Source organism: Acanthaster planci, linkage group LG11 (genome assembly GCF_054643075.1).
Source record: "Acanthaster planci isolate LZ-2023a linkage group LG11, COTS_SCS, whole genome shotgun sequence".
Lineage (NCBI taxonomy): Eukaryota > Metazoa > Echinodermata > Asteroidea > Valvatida > Acanthasteridae > Acanthaster > Acanthaster planci.
In genome coordinates this window covers 13,721,345-13,741,727 of record NC_141787.1, presented here as the reverse complement: position 1 = coordinate 13,741,727, position 20,383 = coordinate 13,721,345, and the positions used below count along the sequence as shown (strand labels likewise).

Below are 20,383 nucleotides of genomic sequence, written 5' to 3'. Positions count from 1 at the left end.
TGCTCAGTTGTGCCGGGTTTTTGTTTGTTTGTTGGTTGGTGGGTGGGTGGGTGGGTGGGTGGGTTGGTCGTTAATTAGTAATGTACCATTGCCGAAAACAAGTCCACGATTTCTGTTGCTCCGTTTCCTTTCTGTGAAAGCTGCGCAGGACAAAATCATATTAAAGTCGCCTGCCTTTATCAATTTAGGGTGTCTTGTCTGTCTAGTCACGGGCCTCTTACGGACAGAGGCAAAGCAAACTGACAAATCTTGATGGAGAGGGAATAACTTTTGAGAAACCAAGCCCCATCGGAAATGCCCCAGAAATTTATACTGCAAAGAGAACTGGGGATAGATTCTTGGAGTTTCAGCTCCAAGAAGTGACTGCTTGAAATAAATTATGCAATTCTTTCCATGATCGAATTGAATGATAGAAAATTTGTTGATCGAACCGGTCAACATTGACAAGGTCCCTGGTCACAGAAAACAGCAATTTGAAGGTGGAAGTCTGACCTCTTCGGAACTGCTCATTTTTTTTACTACAAAGAGTACGAGGGACTTGAAGGGGGGGGGCTAACCATCACATTCCTTACGTTTCACCTTCCCTGACTCAAAACTTCAGGAGGTATGCGCTTGTTTCCTACACGGTGTGTAGGGTTAGGTAAGGAATTTGGAACCAAATACACGTAATTATTACGTGAGTTAGGTTGAAGAAAAGGAAAGAAAGTTGGACAGGGTTGTTATTAAGTTAAGGAAGCGAGAATTTCATCCATACGATTATATGGGTATTTATTTGACAGGATTGAAGGAATCCAGCAGTTTATAGAGTTGGGTCGGGTTTAGGATTGGGGTGAAGATTTGGGGATTTATCGATAGAGACGATTGTGGTTAGGTTAAAGAATAAATAATTATTGATTGGTTAAAAGATCGAATATTTTATTGATAAGTAAGGTTGGGGTGAGGAATGAACATTTATTAATGAGCTCCAACAAGGTCAGGCGACGGACGCCCCCAACGGTAGGCAAGTTTCCATTTCCCGCTTGCAAAACTGTGATCATATAATAAAACAAAATTAGACAGTTTCAGCCCATCGACGGTGCAACAAAGACTTCATAGTGACGAGCTAACAGTCGTTGTGTGAACGTAACTGAAAGGTTACATGAAATTCCGACTACCACTCCAACTGTTGGGATTTCGAAAATGAAAATCTCGAAATTCCTTACCTCAACGATCGTGCATTTTACGGGGATGGTTGTGTACGTCATATTTTAATGATATTTCAAAATATTATTTCATAAAGAACGCGTTATTGTCCGAAATGGAGCAATACGGGCGATTCACAATAGTGCGCCTCTAAGAGTTGGCCACGCGGCGTTGACCAATCAAAGTGCGTGAAAACTGTCGACCCTTTCCAAACGCGCATTGGTGGTGCACTATTATGAAACGCCCGTATTCAGACATGTCCATTGATTCCTTAAACTAATCAACCCAATATCCCATTATGCCAAATCCTGAACCCTTTTAACTCAATCCCTGACGCTAATCCATATCATATATCCTATCCATAATGATGTCTGGATTCTTTATCCTAGTCGTATCCATTAAATCCCAGAATTCCTAGCCTACAACCATAAAATCCAGTCTATGAAATTGTCACTTCCTTCACGTAACTCTAACCCAACACCCCGTACAAAGTAAGGCAACCCCTGTGCTGGCAATACAGCTAAATAAAACTATGCCAGTTAATTCTGAATACCCACAAGTGAGTGCTGCGGGTATAATAAGTAAGTGATAATATAATAAGTGATTTGCTGTGAACTTACAACCACAGCAGAGTTCATTCATCTCTCTGGGTTCATTTCCAGCAAATTATAAATGAGTTTGATAGGCACGGTGACAGGGTGACCGATGACTTAAATGTGAGCATAGGGGCATAACAGTTGTATTTTAGTTTGCAGAACTTTACAGTCGTTATAATAGCAATAGGGGTAATCCTCGATCAGCCCGCGGCAAAAGTCTGTGTCAACAGTTGTATTTTAGTTTGCAGAAAAAACACTCTCTGGTTGGTTTTCGACGTTACCTCACTTTTGTTCAAAATTTACGCAGCTGCCCAATCAATTTAAAAAGGGTAAAGTAGCTTAGTAGCTGCTTGGGATTTGTAACATTTTGCGAACTATTTGTACTGAAGACCAGCCATAGTTTTAGCGCCCACTTACAGGAAAAAAACAAGAGAAGATCCCTTGTAGGAGTGCTCACTGTGGTTGGACCATAAAACTCGTGGTTGGAATCACACCATTTTCTTTTCGAAACTTAACCTTTAGGCCTATCATATGAAAACTGCAATCAACTGGTTTCTAATCTGAACGAGAAAAACTGAGACACAATGACTCGAAAGTACGCTTTTGCAGGGAAACAACGGGAATAGGCCGATGCAAAGTTGCTCTCGACTCTTTGATTAGTTTCCCGCTGTTTACCTCTCTCCACAGCCACCATTATGTGCCTTTACGTTGGCGGACTATTCGCCTTCACTTTACGAAAGATCCTACCAGAATCGACGCTTCAGATCATAATCTTGTATACAAAGAATCTGAATTGTTAAAACAATATGCTGGAAGGTCTGCTACAACACGTACAGTCCCAAATCCTCCAATTTCAGTGTGATTTTACATACACCCTTTGGAGTTAGGGTTCGATGTACTTCCGGCAGCAGTGTCCCAATTCAAAGAAAATTCTCCGCCAGGCCGAGGCCCATAAAAAGTACCCCTACAGATTCCTTCGAAAAGGGGGGTCTGTTTGGGCCAAGAAAATGGTGGGATTGTGTCAGTATGGCCTAGAATCATCTCTGTAGATTCAGGGGCACCCATCTGGGGGCAAAGCAGACAAAAATGGGATTGAAAATTTGTCAGAAGAGTCCGCGCAAGGTGAGGGATGTCATTTGAAAAATGGCGGCTGAGAGGATTTGGAACATTCACTTTTTTGGGGGGGGCGAGTTTGTTTTGGGCGGATAATTCAAAAATTCATTGGTTAACCTACTAAAAAGAGAAAATCAAAAGAAATCTGAAGGACCAAACAACACGTTTTTTTAGTTTGAGAGGCCTGAGGGACTTCAGTTGCCAGCCATGGGGCTCCAAACTTGGTTGATTTTACACTTTTTATAATGGAGCTTAAATTCGGCCAGTTCACCCCATACCGTGCATCTTCTTCAGTAAGTGCCCCCAGGAACAATCATAGCATTTCTGCGGTTCAACGGCAACTCAGTTTTACTTGAACAATAGAGTGGGGAACCCAATATACTCCTTGAAAAAAGATTCTTTGGGGGTAATCGCATTGTAAAATGAATGCATCACAATAGTACAAAAGAAACAGAAACTGGTGGGAAAAGTGCTGTAAGGCAGCAACGTTAACGGTAGGCACAAGGGGAATACCCTTTAAATACCGTACAGCAATACCTGCACGAAAGGCGTGATCGCATTGTACCATGAAGGAATATATCCGCCACATAAAAGCCGCCTCGCTTTTCAACGATAGCCCAGCATTAACACTGACGGCACGGTAATGCCGGGCTGTAACAGAAGACATATTCCGGGTGCGTCGATCATGGGTGAACCCTGGTAATTAGGCCCTAAATATGTCTGCCGAGCTCGTTAATAAAAGTTATACACTCAAAATATTCTATAGTAGAGAGTCCTGAGAGCCATGAAATTGAGGAATTGGAGAAATATGGCACTGAACCCCTGGCCCGGACTCTGGGCATCAAATTCTGAGTAAATTGGGTGCAGTTGGGTCCGAAAATGGCACTCTTTGGCCGTTTTGCAGAGGGATGGTTTTTCAAAATGGCAACTTTTCTGGGCAGGGACATTTTCTTCATTTTAGGGGTGGTCTGCTTCTGGTGAAAATTTCTCAAAAATTCATTGGTCAACCCCCCGAAAATTGAAAGGAAAATGAAAGGGGACATGTCGATCATCGTATTTTTGTGCAGCCTGGACACCTGTGAGAGTTGTGAGTATTTTTAAAATTATTGCAAAACGGTGTGGGGATATATCATTGCAGTCTATGGGAATTTATTTGTAGTGGTGCACCCTTCATGGTCTATCTGGTACAGTAGTAGGAATTACCCAATTCTGGACCACACGCCCTTTTCACCCCCTTTCACCCACCACACGCACCGGGGATTCCCACTCACCTTTTGACGCCACTTTTCCTGTAAGCAACTCGTGACTAGCGCAGGGGATTTCCACTTCACTGATCTTGAACATTTGACCCCGGCTGTAAACAACTCGTGACTGGCACCGACCTGCACCAGCAATCACTCACAAACAAAAAGGGATTTCCCCTTGTTACAAGTCGAGACTTGCCTGACCTGAACTCGTGACCTTGGCTCTGTTTAAAAGCAAAACGCGCTTTGTTTACAACCACCTTAAATAAATGCTATTATATATAAAAATAATAGTATTTAAAAGAACATGTTGAATAAAAACGAGAAAGATTTTAGAAACCTTATTATAAATAGAACCATGTCAAGTCAAATATATATCGTCTCAAATGACTACGAGCGCCTGAATGCTGGCAACCGCAACCCAAAAGTTACCTATGGCCCCTTTGATCCTAAATATTTAGTCATTTTAAGACCAACAAAATGTTTTTCTAAGATCGCTTATCACCACGAGGGGCAAAACAAACAACTGTTGATTAGACTCGAAGACCCTTGTTACGGAGTCAACCCAGTTTACAAATATGGTACCAAGGAACCTACTGGTCAAGATCAAATTTGTTATCAGATATCTCCCGAGACTGAATCGTTGCTATTACGTGTAAATGACGAAGTTCATAATTATTTTGAAAACTTATCACATAAGATGCTAGAAGATCTCCCCGCGAGTACGCGTAACTCTTTTAAAGTGTCTCAAAAACTAGACGACCTACCCGATAGGATCAATTGCTTAGTTAAACCGGCTTTTACCGATAAAAGTAGGATATATGTTAAGATCGACTATGATGCCTCTTTGGTGGATAAGTCGTTTAAAGAAATCGATCGCGCTCTTTTTGTAAATAAAAAATGTCACGCGGTCTCTTTGATCTCTCTTCGAGACATTTATTTTGGTGCCCACGGTTCACTTTCTTGCGGAGCGAGCGTTAGATATCGAGTCACGGCGACTATGCTCACGGTTAAAGAAAAACCTTGCTTTGGGGAAGCGTTCGGGGAGAATGAAAGTGAGTGAAAGTGATTAAAGAAAAGCTAGGGGGGAATGAAAGCGAGTGAAAACGAGTATTATCAAAATTTAACCTTGGTTATTCCTCGGAATAACCGGGGTTAATTTTTTTTTATTTGAAATAAATAAACCCTTATATAAAATGACTGATGCGGAACTTTGTCACTTGCTGAATCTAAAGGAAGTACACATAGCGGGATCACAAAAACAAAGTCAACCCATACTCGCTTGTAACCACCAAATAGTTGAAATAGATGAAAGAAACGCTTGTAAACATTGTGGCCTAATTTTTGGGTGGGTTTCTTCGTACACCCCCGCAGATATGGGAGATCGATATTATAAGCATCACGTTTGGAAAAAACCCAAGCCGCCAAAATCGAGAAAAACCCTACAAAATATAACATTTGTTTTAAAAACGGGGAAGCGGGTGAAATAGAATATAAGTTAAACCAAGTTTTAATCGGTAAGATCTCTAGAGGTAAACCGTTGAAGGCTTTAATTGCGGTGTGTTATCAAGACACAACTGGGGAAACTGAATCTAAAGTGAAAGATCTATTTCAAGTTTCGGATAAGCACTGGGAAAAGGCCCTCGATAAATTAAACCTAGCCAAACAAGACGTATAGATTGACCAAACAAGATTTTTCAAAACGTATATAATAAAACGGAGACTCACACGTTTTACTTTAACCGTCGACTTATTTTTCCAAATTAAATAGACCGCAAGCGCTCCAATCGCCAATCCACCAAATATCAAGTGTCTGTTCTCTGTAACCGTTTGATAAATTTTATTTTCTGAGCTGAAGTTTTGGTTGCTCTCTTCGCTCGTTTCGCTCGCTAATCTCATCTTGGCGAGCTGCTGCTTCATCTTTTTGTTATGCTCGGCTAATTTTTTACCTTGTTCTACACGCTTTGGAGTTTTAACGTTTACTTTATTTTTAGTTACCGTCTTGACCGGAGTAACACTCGCTTCGCTCGTCACTTCGTTGTTCGCTGGTGTCGGGTTCGCTTCGTTTGTTGTTGTTGTTGTTGACATCCTCTTTTAATATAACAGAGCTTTTGTTGAATTCTAGATGCTTAGTGGTAATCAACGCGGCTGTAAGAGGTGACAAGTACACACCGTACTTATAACAAACCTCAGTGAGTAGGTGTCCCATCGTTTGACTGATAATCGGGTCGTCGTTTAGGTCTTTGGTCAGCGCTTCTTCAGACGTTAAGTTGACGTTGAACCCAAGTAGATCGATCGGAGTAGCTATACCGAGTAAGCGAGAGTAGAGGCTCAAAATAGCGTTACCTAGAGTTTTAACGATCTCTTTGCCAAATTTAACTTCGTACAAATTGAAAAGCTTCTCTTGGTCTTTGGGTGACAGAGCTTCAATTTCTTTGATCGAATATTCTTTGCCGAGATACTTCTTACTTTCATCTGACGCAACTATCGAACAGAGTCTGTCTTTGACGCTCGCTACGCTCGCTTCGGTTGATTCGCTGCTCGCTCCGCTTCGCTCGGTGAGAATGCTTATGATGTCGTCCATTTTAATAATAAGTACTCTTTAAAGTTGTTGTAGGTGTGCTTTAGGCGTAGATACTCAACTGTGTAGTAAGTTAAGTTAGCTGCTATAACTAGCTGAGCAACTAGCTGTACGTATTATAGCACAGTTATCATTTGTTATAACTAAAATAAAATTAATTATAACCAGGCTGACATAGCCCAGTTATAACAAAGGGTAAGTAAAGTAAAGCAAATAAACAGATAACTGTAGCTAGTTCATAGCAAGTTAACATTAGTTTACCAGTCAGTTGACTCAACTACCTGATCACACTTACGCATTAAATTACACTTACGACAAGCTAGTACGCAATTTGATTTAATGTGACCAATGGAGTTATCCAGCCGCTCGATGGTGCTCAGGTCGTCTTTATTGTCTAAAAACTGTAACTGAACTTTACAGTCGTTATAATAGCAATAGGGGTAATCCTCGATCAGCCCGCGGCAAAAGTCTGTGTCAACAGTTGTATTTTAGTTTGCAGGAAAAACACTCTCTGGTTGGTTTTCGACGTTACCTCACTTTTGTTCAAAATTTACGCAGCTGCCCAATCAATTTAAAAAGGGTAAAGTAGCTTAGTAGCTGCTTGGGATTTGTAACATTTTGCGAACTATTTGTACTGAAGACCAGCCATAGTTTTAGCGCCCACTTACAGGAAAAACACAAGAGAAGATCCCTTGTAGGAGTGCTCACTATGGTTGGACCATAAAACTCGTGGTTGGAATCACACCATTTTCTCTTCGAAACTTAACCTTTAGGCCTATCATATGAAAACTGCAATCAACTGGTTTCTAATCTGAACGAGAAAAACTGAGACACAATGACTCGAAAGTACGCTTTTGCAGGGAAACAACGGAAATAGGCCGATGTAAAGTTGCTCACGACTCTTTGATTAGTTTCTCGCTGTTTACCTCTCTCCACAGCCACCATTATGTGCCTTTACGTTGGCGGACTATTCGCCTTCACTTAACGAAAGATCCTACCAGAATCGACGCTTAAGATCATAATCTTGTATACAAAGAATCTGAATTGTTAAAACAATATGCTGGAAGGTCTGCTACAACACGTACAGTCCCAAATCCTCCAATTTCAGTGTGATTTTACATACACCCTTTGGAGTGAGGGTTCGATGTACTTCCGGCAGCAGTGTCCCAATTCAAAGAAAATTCTCCGCCAGGCCGAGGCCCATAAAAAGTACCCCTACAGATTTCTTCGAAAAGGGGGGTCTGTTTGGGCCAAGAAAATGGTGGGATTGTGTCAGTATGGCCTAGAATCATCTCTGTAGATTCAGGGGCACCCATCTGGGGGCAAAGCAGACAAAAATGGGATTGAAAATTTGTCAGAAGAGTCCGCGCAAGGTGAGGGATGTCATTTGAAAAATGGCGGCTGAGAGGATTTGGAACATTCACTTTTTTGGGGGGGGGCGAGTTTGTTTTGGGCGGATAATTCAAAAATTCATTGGTTAACCTACTAAAAATAGAAAATCAAAAGAAATCTGAAGGACCAAACAACACGTTTTTTTAGTTTGAGAGGCCTGAGGGACTTCAGTTGCCAGCCATGGGGCTCCAAACTTGGTTGATTTTACACTTTTTATAATGGAGCTTAAATTCGGCCAGTTCACCCCATACCGTGCATCTTCTTCAGTAAGTGCCCCCAGGAACAATCATAGCATTTCTGCGGTTCAACGGCAACTCAGTTTTACTTGAACAATAGAGTGGGGAACCCAATATACTCCTTGAAAAAAGATTCTTTGGGGGTAATCGCATTGTAAAATGAATGCATCACAATAGTACAAAAGAAACAGAAACTGGTGGGAAAAGTGCTGTAAGGCAGCAACGTTAACGGTAGGCACAAGGGGAATACCCTTTAAATACCGTACAGCAATACCTGCACGAAAGGCGTGATCGCATTGTACCATGAAGGAATATATCCGCCACATAAAAGCCGCCTCGCTTTTCAACGATAGCCCAGCATTAACACTGACGGCACGGTAATGCCGGGCTGTAACAGAAGACATATTCCGGGTGCGTCGATCATGGGTGAACCCTGGTAATTAGGCCCTAAATATGTCTGCCGAGCTCGTTAATAAAAGTTATACACTCAAAATATTCTATAGTAGAGAGTCCTGAGAGCCATGAAATTGAGGAATTGGAGAAATATGGCACTGAACCCCTGGCCCGGACTCTGGGCATCAAATTCTGAGTAAATTGGGTGCAGTTGGGTCCGAAAATGGCACTCTTTGGCCGTTTTGCAGAGGGATGGTTTTTCAAAATGGCAACTTTTCTGGGCAGGGACATTTTCTTCATTTTAGGGGTGGTCTGCTTCTGGTGAAAATTTCTCAAAAATTCATTGGTCAACCCCCCGAAAATTGAAAGGAAAATGAAAGGGGACATGTCGATCATCGTATTTTTGTGCAGCCTGGACACCTGTGAGAGTTGTGAGTATTTTTAAAATTATTGCAAAACGGTGTGGGGATATATCATTGCAGTCTATGGGAATTTATTTGTAGTGGTGCACCCTTCATGGTCTATCTGGTACAGTAGTAGGAATTACCCAATTCTGGACCACACGCCCTTTTCACCCCCTTTCACCCACCACACGCACCGGGGATTCCCACTCACCTTTTGACGCCACTTTTCCTGTAAGCAACTCGTGACTAGCGCAGGGGATTTCCACTTCACTGATCTTGAACATTTGACCCCGGCTGTAAACAACTCGTGACTGGCACCGACCTGCACCAGCAATCACTCACAAACAAAAAGGGATTTCCCCTTGTTACAAGTCGAGACTTGCCTGACCTGAACTCGTGACCTTGGCTCTGTTTAAAAGCAAAACACGCTTTGTTTACAACCACCTTAAATAAATGCTATTATATATAAAAATAATAGTATTTAAAAGAACATGTTGAATAAAAACGAGAAAGATTTTAGAAACCTTATTATAAATAGAACCATGTCAAGTCAAATATATATCGTCTCAAATGACTACGAGCGCCTGAATGCTGGCAACCGCAACCCAAAAGTTACCTATGGCCCCTTTGATCCTAAATATTTAGTCATTTTAAGACCAACAAAATGTTTTTCTAAGATCGCTTATCACCACGAGGGGCAAAACAAACAACTGTTGATTAGACTCGAAGACCCTTGTTACGGAGTCAACCCAGTTTACAAATATGGTACTAAGGAACCTACTGGTCAAGATCAAATTTGTTATCAGATATCTCCCGAGACTGAATCGTTGCTATTACGTGTAAATGACGATGTTCATAATTATTTTGAAAACTTATCACATAAGATGCTAGAAGATCTCCCCGCGAGTACGCGTAACTCTTTTAAAGTGTCTCAAAAACTAGACGACCTACCCGATAGGATCAATTGCTTAGTTAAACCGGCTTTTACCGATAAAAGTAGGATATATGTTAAGATCGACTATGATGCCTCTTTGGTGGATAAGTCGTTTAAAGAAATCGATCGCGCTCTTTTTGTAAATAAAAAATGTCACGCGGTCTCTTTGATCTCTCTTCGAGACATTTATTTTGGTGCCCACGGTTCACTTTCTTGCGGAGCGAGCGTTAGATATCGAGTCACGGCGACTATGCTCACGGTTAAAGAAAAACCTTGCTTTTGGGAAGCGTTAGGGGAGAATGAAAGTGAGTGAAAGTGACTAAAGAAAAGCTAGGGGGGAATGAAAGCGAGTGAAAACGAGTATTATCAAAATTTAACCTTGGTTATTCCTCGGCATAACCGGGGTTAATTTTTTTTTATTTGAAATAAATAAACCCTTATATAAAATGACTGATGCGGAACTTTGTCACTTGCTGAATCTAAAGGAAGTACACATAGCGGGATCACAAAAACAAAGTCAACCCATACTCGCTTGTAACCACCAAATAGTTGAAATAGATGAAAGAAACGCTTGTAAACATTGTGGCCTAATTTTTGGGTGGGTTTCTTCGTACACCCCCGCAGATATGGGAGATCGATATTATAAGCATCACGTTTGGAAAAAACCCAAGCCGCCAAAATCGAGAAAAACCCTACAAAATATAACATTTGTTTTAAAAACGGCGAAGCGGGTGAAATAGAATATAAGTTAAACCAAGTTTTAATCGGTAAGATCTCTAGAGGTAAACTGTTGAAGGCTTTAATTGCGGTGTGTTATCAAGACACAACTGGGGAAACTGAATCTAAAGTGAAAGATCTATTTCAAGTTTCGGATAAGCACTGGGAAAACGCCCTCGATAAATTAAACCTCGCCAAACAAGACGTATAGATTGACCAAACAAGATTTTTCAAAACGTATATAATAAAACGGAGACTCACACGTTTTACTTTAACCGTCGACTTATTTTTCCAAATTAAATAGACCGCAAGCGCTCCAATCGCCAATCCACCAAATATCAAGTGTCTGTTCTCTGTAACCGTTTGATAAATTTTATTTTCTGAGCTGAAGTTTTGGTTGCTCTCTTCGCTCGTTTCGCTCGCTAATCTCATCTTGGCGAGCTGCTGCTTCATCTTTTTGTTATGCTCGGCTAATTTTTTACCTTGTTCTACACGCTTTGGAGTTTTAACGTTTACTTTATTTTTAGTTACCGTCTTGACCGGAGTAACACTCGCTTCGCTCGTCACTTCGTTGTTCGCTGGTGTCGGGTTCGCTTCGTTTGTTGTTGTTGTTGACATCCTCTTTTAATATAACAGAGCTTTTGTTGAATTCTAGATGCTTAGTGGTAATCAACGCGGCTGTAAGTGGTGACAAGTACACACCGTACTTATAACAAACCTCAGTGAGTAGGTGTCCCATCGTTTGACTGATAATCGGGTCGTCGTTTAGGTCTTTGGTCAGCGCTTCTTCAGACGTTAAGTTGACGTTGAACCCGAGTAGATCGATCGGAGTAGCTATACCGAGTAAGCGAGAGTAGAGGCTCAAAATAGCGTTACCTAGAGTTTTAACGATGTCTTTGCCAAATTTAACTTCGTACAAATTGAAAAGCTTCTCTTGGTCTTTGGGTGACAGAGCTTCAATTTCTTTGATCGAATATTCTTTGCCGAGATACTTCTTACTTTCACCTGACGCAACTATCGAACAGAGTCTGTCTTTGACGCTCGCTACGTTCGCTTCGGTTGATTCGCTGCTCGCTCCGCTTCGCTCGGTGAGAATGCTTTTGATGTCGTCCATTTTAATAATAAGTACTCTTTAAATCTGTTGTAGGTGTGCTTTAGGCGTAGGTACTCAACTGTGTAGTAAGTTAAGTTAGCTGCTATAACTAGCTCAGCAACTAGCTGTACGTATTATAGCACAGTTATCATTTGTTATAACTAAAATAAAATTAATTATAACCAGGCTGACATAGCCCAGTAATAACAAAGGGTAAGTAAAGTAAAGCAAATAAACAGATAACTGTAGCTAGTTCATAGCAAGTTAACATTAGTTTACCAGTCAGTTGACTCAACTACCTGATCACACTTACGCATTAAATTACACTTACGACAAGCTAGTACGCAATTTGATTTAATGTGACCAATGGAGTTATCCAGCCGCTCGATGGTGCTCAGGTCGTCTTTATTGTCTAAAAACTGTAACTGAACTTTACAGTCGTTATAATAGCAATAGGGGTAATCCTCGATCAGCCCGCGGCAAAAGTCTGTGTCAACAGTTGTATTTTAGTTTGCAGGAAAAACACTCTCTGGTTGGTTTTCGACGTTACCTCACTTTTGTTCAAAATTTACGCAGCTGCCCAATCAATTTAAAAAGGGTAAAGTAGCTTAGTAGCTGCTTGGGATTTGTAACATTTTGCGAACTATTTGTACTGAAGACCAGCCATAGTTTTAGCGCCCACTTACAGGAAAAACACAAGAGAAGATCCCTTGTAGGAGTGCTCACTATGGTTGGACCATAAAACTCGTGGTTGGAATCACACCATTTTCTTTTCGAAACTTAACCTTTAGGCCTATCATATAAAAACTGCAATCAACTGGTTTCTAATCTGAACGAGAAAAACTGAGACACAATGACTCGAAAGTACGCTTTTGCAGGGAAACAACGGGAATAGGCCGATGCAAAGTTGCTCACGACTCTTTGATTAGTTTCTCGCTGTTTACCTCTCTCCACAGCCACCATTATGTGCCTTTACGTTGGCGGACTATTCGCCTTCACTTAACGAAAGATCCTACCAGAATCGACGCTTAAGATCATAATCTTGTATACAAAGAATCTGAATTGTTAAAACAATATGCTGGAAGGTCTGCTACAACACGTACAGTCCCAAATCCTCCAATTTCAGTGTGATTTTACATACACCCTTTGGAGTTAGGGTTCGATGTACTTCCGGCAGCAGTGTCCCAATTCAAAGAAAATTCTCCGCCAGGCCGAGGCCCATAAAAAGTACCCCTACAGATTCCTTCGAAAAGGGGGGTCTGTTTGGGCCAAGAAAATGGTGGGATCGTGTCAGTATGGCCTAGAATCATCTCTGTAGATTCAGGGGCACCCATCTGGGGGCAAAGCAGACAAAAATGGGATTGAAAATTTGTCAGAAGAGTCCGCGCAAGGTGAGGGATGTCATTTGAAAAATGGCCGCTGAGAGGATTTGGAACATTCACTTTTTGGGGGGGTTAGTTTGTTTTGGGCGGATAATTCAAAAATTCATTGGTTAACCTACTAAAAAGAGAAAATCAAAAGAAATCTGAAGGACCAAATAACACATTTTTTTAGTTTGAGAGGCCTGAGGGACTTCAGTTGCCAGCCATGGGGCTCCAAACTTGGTTGATTTTACACTTTTTTCAATGGAGCTTAAATTCGGCCAGTTCACCCCATACCGTGCATCTTCTTCAGTAAGTGCCCCCAGGAACAATCATAGCATTTCTGCGGTTCAACGGCATCTCAGTTTTACTTGAACAATAGAGTGGGGAACCCAATATACTCCTTGAAAAAAGATTCTTTGGGGGTAATCGCATTGTAAAATGAATGCATCACAATAGTACAAAAGAAACAGAAACTGGTGGGAAAAGTGCTGTAAGGCAGCAACGTTAACGGTAGGCACAAGGGGAATACCCTTTAAATACCGTACAGCAATACCTGCACGAAAGGCGTGATCGCATTGTACCATGAAGGAATATATCCGCCACATAAAAGCCGCCTCGCTTTTCAACGATAGCCCAGCATTAACCCTGACGGCACGGTAATGCCGGGATGTAACAGAAGACATATTCCGGGTGCGTCGATCATGGGTGAACCCTGGTAATTAGGCCATAAATATGTCCGCCGAGCTCGTTAATAAAAGTTATACACTCAAAATATTCTATAGTAGAGAGTCCTGAGAGCCATGAAATTGAGGAATTGGAGAAATATGGCACTGAACCCCTCGCCCGGACTCTGGGCATCAAATTCTGAGTAATTTGGGTGCAGTTGGGTCCGAAAATGGCACTCTTTGGCCGTTTTGCAGAGGGATGGTTTTTCAAAATGGCAACTTTTCTGGGCAGGGACATTTTCTTCATTTTAGGGGTGGTCTGCTTCTGGTGAAAATTTCTCAAAAATTCATTGGTCAACCCCCCGAAAATTGAAAGGAAAATGAAAGGGGACATGTCGATCATCGTATTTTTGTGCAGCCTGGACACCTGTGAGAGTTGTGAGTATTTTTAAAATTATTGCAAAGTGTGGGGATATATCATTGCAGTCTATGGGAATTTATTTGTAGTGGTGCACCCTTCATGGTCTATCTGGTACAGTAGTAGGAATTAGCCAATTCTGGACCACACGCCCTTTTCACCCCCTTTCACCCACCACACGCACCGGGGATTCCCACTCACCTTTTGACGCCACTTTTCCTGTAAGCAACTCGTGACTAGCGCCGGGGATTTCCACTTCACTGATCTTGAACATTTGACCCCCGGCTGTAAACAACTCGTGACTGGCACCGACCTGCACCAGCAATCGCTCACAAACAAAAAGGGATTTCCCCTTGTTACAAGTCGAGACTTGCCCGACCTGAACTCGTGACCTTGGCTCTGTTTAAAAGCAAAACACGCTTTGTTTACAACCACCTTAAATAAATGCTATTATATATAAAAATAATAGTATTTAAAAGAACATGTTGAATAAAACCGAGAAAGATTTTAGAAACCTAATTATAAATAGAACCATGTCAAGTCAAATATATCGTCTCAAATGACTACGAGCGCCTGAATGCTGGCAACCGCAACCCAAAAGTTACCTATGGCCCCTTTGATCCTAAATATTTAGTCATTTTAAGACCAACAAAATGTTTTTCTAAGATCGCTTATCACCACGAGGGGCAAAACAAACAACTGTTGATTAGACTCGAAGACCCTTGTTACGGTGTCAACCCAGTTTACAAATATGGTACTAAGGAACCTACTGGTCAAGATCAAATTTGTTATCAGATATCTCCCGAGACTGAATCGTTGCTATTACGTGTAAATGACGAAGTTCATAATTATTTTGAAAACTTATCAGATAAGATGCTAGAAGATCTCCCCGCGAGTACGCGTAACTCTTTTAAAGTGTCTCAAAAACTAGACGACCTACCCGATAGGATCAATTGCTTAGTTAAACCGGCTTTTACCGATAAAAGTAGGATATATGTTAAGATCGACTATGATGCCTCTTTGGTGGATAAGTCGTTTAAAGAAATCGATCGCGCTCTTTTTGTAAATAAAAAATGTCACGCGGTCTCTTTGATCTCTCTTCGAGACATTTATTTTGGTGCCCACGGTTCACTTTCTTGCGGAGCGAGCGTTAGATATCGAGTCACGGCGACTATGCTCACGGTTAAAGAAAAACCTTGCTTTTGGGAAGCGTTAGGGGAGAATGAAAGTGAGTGAAAGTGACTAAAGAAAAGCTAGGGGGGAATGAAAGCGAGTGAAAACGAGTATTATCAAAATTTAACCTTGGTTATTCCTCGGCATAACCGGGGTTAATTTTTTTTTATTTGAAATACATAACACCTTATATAAAATGACTGATGCGGAACTTTGTCACTTGCTGAATCTAAAGGAAGTACACATAGCGGGATCACAAAAACAAAGTCAACCCATACTCGCTTGTAACCACCAAATAGTTGAAATAGATGAAAGAAACGCTTGTAAACATTGTGGCCTAATTTTTGGGTGGGTTTCTTCGTACACCCCCGCAGATATGGGAGATCGATATTATAAGCATCACGTTTGGAAAAAACCCAAGCCGCCAAAATCGAGAAAAACCCTACAAAATATAACATTTGTTTTAAAAACGGGGGAAGCGGGTGAAATAGAATATAAGTTAAACCAAGTTTTAATCGGTAAGATCTCTAGAGGTAAACCGTTGAAGGCTTTAATTGCGGTGTGTTATCAAGACACAACTGGGGAAACTGAATCTAAAGTGAAAGATCTATTTCAAGTTTCGGATAAGCACTGGGGAAAACGCCCCTCGATAAATTAAACCTCGCCAAACAAGACGTATAGATTGACCAAACAAGATTTTTCAAAACGTATATAATAAAATGGAGACTCACACGTTTTACTTTAACCGTCGACTTATTTTTCCAAATTAAATAGACCGCAAGCGCTCCAATCGCCAATCCACCAAATATCAAGTGTCTGTTCTCTGTAACCGTTTGATAAATTTTATTTTCTGAGCTGAAGTTTTGGTTGCTCTCTTCGCTCGTTTCGCTCGCTAATCTCATCTTGGCGAGCTGCTGCTTCATCTTTTTGTTATGTTCGGCTAATTTTTTACCTTGTTCTACACGCTTTGGATTTTTAACGTTTACTTTATTTTTAGTTACCGTCTTGACCGGAGTAACACTCGCTTCGCTCGTCACTTCGTTGTTCGCTGGTGTCGGGTTCGCTTCGTTTGTTGTTGTTGTTGACATCTTCTTTTAATATAACAGAGCTTTTGTTGAATTCTAGATGCTTAGTGGTAATCAACGCGGCTGTAAGTGGTGACAAGTACACACCGTACTTATAACAAACCTCAGTGAGTAGGTGTCCCATCGTTTGACTGATAATCGGGTCGTCGTTTAGGTCTTTGGTCAGCGCTTCTTCAGACGTTAAGTTGACGTTGAACCCGAGTAGATCGATCGGAGTAGCTATACCGAGTAAGCGAGAGTAGAGGCTCAAAATAGCGTTACCTAGAGTTTTTAACGATGTCTTTGCCAAATTTAACTTCGTACAAATTGAAAAGCTTCTCTTGGTCTTTGGGTGACAGAGCTTCAATTTCTTTGATCGAATATTCTTTGCCGAGATACTTCTTACTTTCACCTGACGCAACTATCGAACAGAGTCTGTCTTTGACGCTCGCTACGTTCGCTTCGGTTGATTCGCTGCTCGCTCCGCTTCGCTCGGTGAGAATGCTTTTGATGTCGTCCATTTTAATAATAAGTACTCTTTAAATCTGTTGTAGGTGTGCTTTAGGCGTAGGTACTCAACTGTGTAGTAAGTTAAGTTAGCTGCTATAACTAGCTCAGCAACTAGCTGTACGTATTATAGCACAGTTATCATTTGTTATAACTAAAATAAAATTAATTATAACCAGGCTGACATAGCCCAGTAATAACAAAGGGTAAGTAAAGTAAAGCAAATAAACAGATAACTGTAGCTAGTTCATAGCAAGTTAACATTAGTTTACCAGTCAGTTGACTCAACTACCTGATCACACTTACGCATTAAATTACACTTACGACAAGCTAGTACGCAATTTGATTTAATGTGACCAATGGAGTTATCCAGCCGCTCGATGGTGCTCAGGTCGTCTTTATTGTCTAAAAACTGTAACTGAACTTTACAGTCGTTATAATAGCAATAGGGGGTAATCCTCGATCAGCCCGCGGCAAAAGTCTGTGTCAACAGTTGTATTTTAGTTTGCAGAAAAAACACTCTCTGGTTGGTTTTCGACGTTACCTCACTTTTGTTCAAAATTTACGCAGCTGCCCAATCAATTTAAAAAGGGTAAAGTAGCTTAGTAGCTGCTTGGGATTTGTAACATTTTGCGAACTATTTGTACTGAAGACCAGCCATAGTTTTAGCGCCCACTTACAGGAAAAACACAAGAGAAGATCCCTTGTAGGAGTGCTCACTATGGTTGGACCATAAAACTCGTGGTTGGAATCACACCATTTTCTTTTCGAAACTTAACCTTTAGGCCTATCATATGAAAACTGCAATCAACTGGTTTCTAATCTGAACGAGAAAAACTGAGACACAATGACTCGAAAGTACGCTTTTGCAGGGAAACAACGGGAATAGGCCGATGCAAAGTTGCTCACGACTCTTTGATTAGTTTCTCGCTGTTTACCTCTCTCCACAGCCACCATTATGTGCCTTTACGTTGGCGGACTATTCGCCTTCACTTAACGAAAGATCCTACCAGAATCGACGCTTAAGATCATAATCTTGTATACAAAGAATCTGAATTGTTTAAAACAATATGCTGGAAGGACTGCTACAACACGTACAGTCCCAAATCCTCCAATTTCAGTGTGATTTTACATACACCCTTTGGAGTTAGGGTTCGATGTACTTCCGGCAGCAGTGTCCCAATTCAAAGAAAATTCTCCGCCAGGCCGAGGCCCATAAAAAGTACCCCTACAGATTCCTTCGAAAAGGGGGGTCTGTTTGGGCCAAGAAAATGGTGGGATCGTGTCAGTATGGCCTAGAATCATCTCTGTAGATTCAGGGGCACCCATCTGGGGGCAAAGCAGACAAAAATGGGATTGAAAATTTGTCAGAAGAGTCCGCGCAAGGTGAGGGATGTCATTTGAAAAATGGCCGCTGAGAGGATTTGGAACATTCACATTTTGGGGGGGGTTAGTTTGTTTTGGGCGGATAATTCAAAAATTCATTGGTTAACCTACTAAAAAGAGAAAATCAAAAGAAATCTGAAGGACCAAATAACACATTTTTTTAGTTTGAGAGGCCTGAGGGACTTCAGTTGCCAGCCATGGGGCTCCAAACTTGGTTGATTTTACACTTTTTTCAATGGAGCTTAAATTCGGCCAGTTCACCCCATACCGTGCATCTTCTTCAGTAAGTGCCCCCAGGAACAATCATAGCATTTCTGCGGTTCAACGGCATCTCAGTTTTACTTGAACAATAGAGTGGGGAACCCAATATACTCCTTGAAAAAAGATTCTTTGGGGGTAATCGCATTGTAAAATGAATGCATCACAATAGTACAAAAGAAACAGAAACTGGTGGGAAAAGTGCTGTAAGGCAGCAACGTTAACGGTAGGCACAAGGGGAATACCCTTTAAATACCGTACAGCAATACCTGCACGAAAGGCGTGATCGCATTGTACCATGAAGGAATATATCCGCCACATAAAAGCCGCCTCGCTTTTCAACGATAGCCCAGCATTAACCCTGACGGCACGGTAATGCCGGGATGTAACAGAAGACATATTCCGGGTGCGTCGATCATGGGTGAACCCTGGTAATTAGGCCATAAATATGTCCGCCGAGCTCGTTAATAAAAGTTATACACTCAAAATATTCTATAGTAGAGAGTCCTGAGAGCCATGAAATTGAGGAATTGGAGAAATATGGCACTGAACCCCTCGCCCGGACTCTGGGCATCAAATTCTGAGTAATTTGGGTGCAGTTGGGTCCGAAAATGGCACTCTTTGGCCGTTTTGCAGAGGGATGGTTTTTCAAAATGGCAACTTTTCTGGGCAGGGACATTTTCTTCATTTTAGGGGTGGTCTGCTTCTGGTGAAAATTTCTCAAAAATTCATTGGTCAACCCCCCGAAAATTGAAAGGAAAATGAAAGGGGACATGTCGATCATCGTATTTTTGTGCAGCCTGGACACCTGTGAGAGGTTGTGAGTATTTTTAAAATTATTGCAAAGTGTGGGGATATATCATTGCAGTCTATGGGAATTTATTTGTAGTGGTGCACCCTTCATGGTCTATCTGGTACAGTAGTAGGAATTAGCCAATTCTGGACCACACGCCCTTTTTCACCCCCTTTCACCCACCACACGCACCGGGGATTCCCACTCACCTTTTGACGCCACTTTTCCTGTAAGCAACTCGTGACTAGCGCCGGGGATTTCCACTTCACTGATCTTGAACATTTGACCCCGGCTGTAAACAACTCGTGACTGGCACCGACCTGCACCAGCAATCGCTCACAAACAAAAAGGGATTTCCCCTTGTTACAAGTCGAGACTTGCCCGACCTGAACTCGTGACCTTGGCTCTGTTTAAAAGCAAAACACGCTTTGTTTACAACCACCTTAAATAAATGCTATTATATATAAAAATAATAGTATTTAAAAGAACATGTTGAATAAAACCGAGAAAGATTTTAGAAACCTAATTATAAATAGAACCATGTCAAGTCAAATATATCGTCTCAAATGACTACGAGCGCCTGAATGCTGGCAACCGCAACCCAAAAGTTACCTATGGCCCCTTTGATCCTAAATATTTAGTCATTTTAAGACCAACAAAATGTTTTTCTAAGATCGCTTATCACCACGAGGGGCAAAACAAACAACTGTTGATTAGACTCGAAGACCCTTGTTACGGTGTCAACCCAGTTTACAAATATGGTACTAAGGAACCTACTGGTCAAGATCAAATTTGTTATCAGATATCTCCCGAGACTGAATCGTTGCTATTACGTGTAAATGACGAAGTTCATAATTATTTTGAAAACTT

At 41.3% G+C, this 20,383-nt stretch overlaps 2 long non-coding RNA genes across 2 annotated transcripts in view; both read right to left on the bottom strand.

Moving 5' to 3' along the window:
- The window catches only part of LOC110981403 (uncharacterized), an 88,307-nt gene that overhangs the window by 831 nt on the left and 67,093 nt on the right, over positions 1–20,383 (bottom strand). The gene's annotated exons all lie outside the window — the stretch shown is intronic.
- On the bottom strand, positions 7,040–10,857 carry LOC147797487 (uncharacterized). The gene is made up of 2 exons (XR_015427250.1): positions 9,353–10,857; positions 7,040–8,032 (listed from the first exon to the last, which is right to left on the bottom strand). It is a non-coding gene; the product is annotated as an uncharacterized LOC147797487 (long non-coding RNA).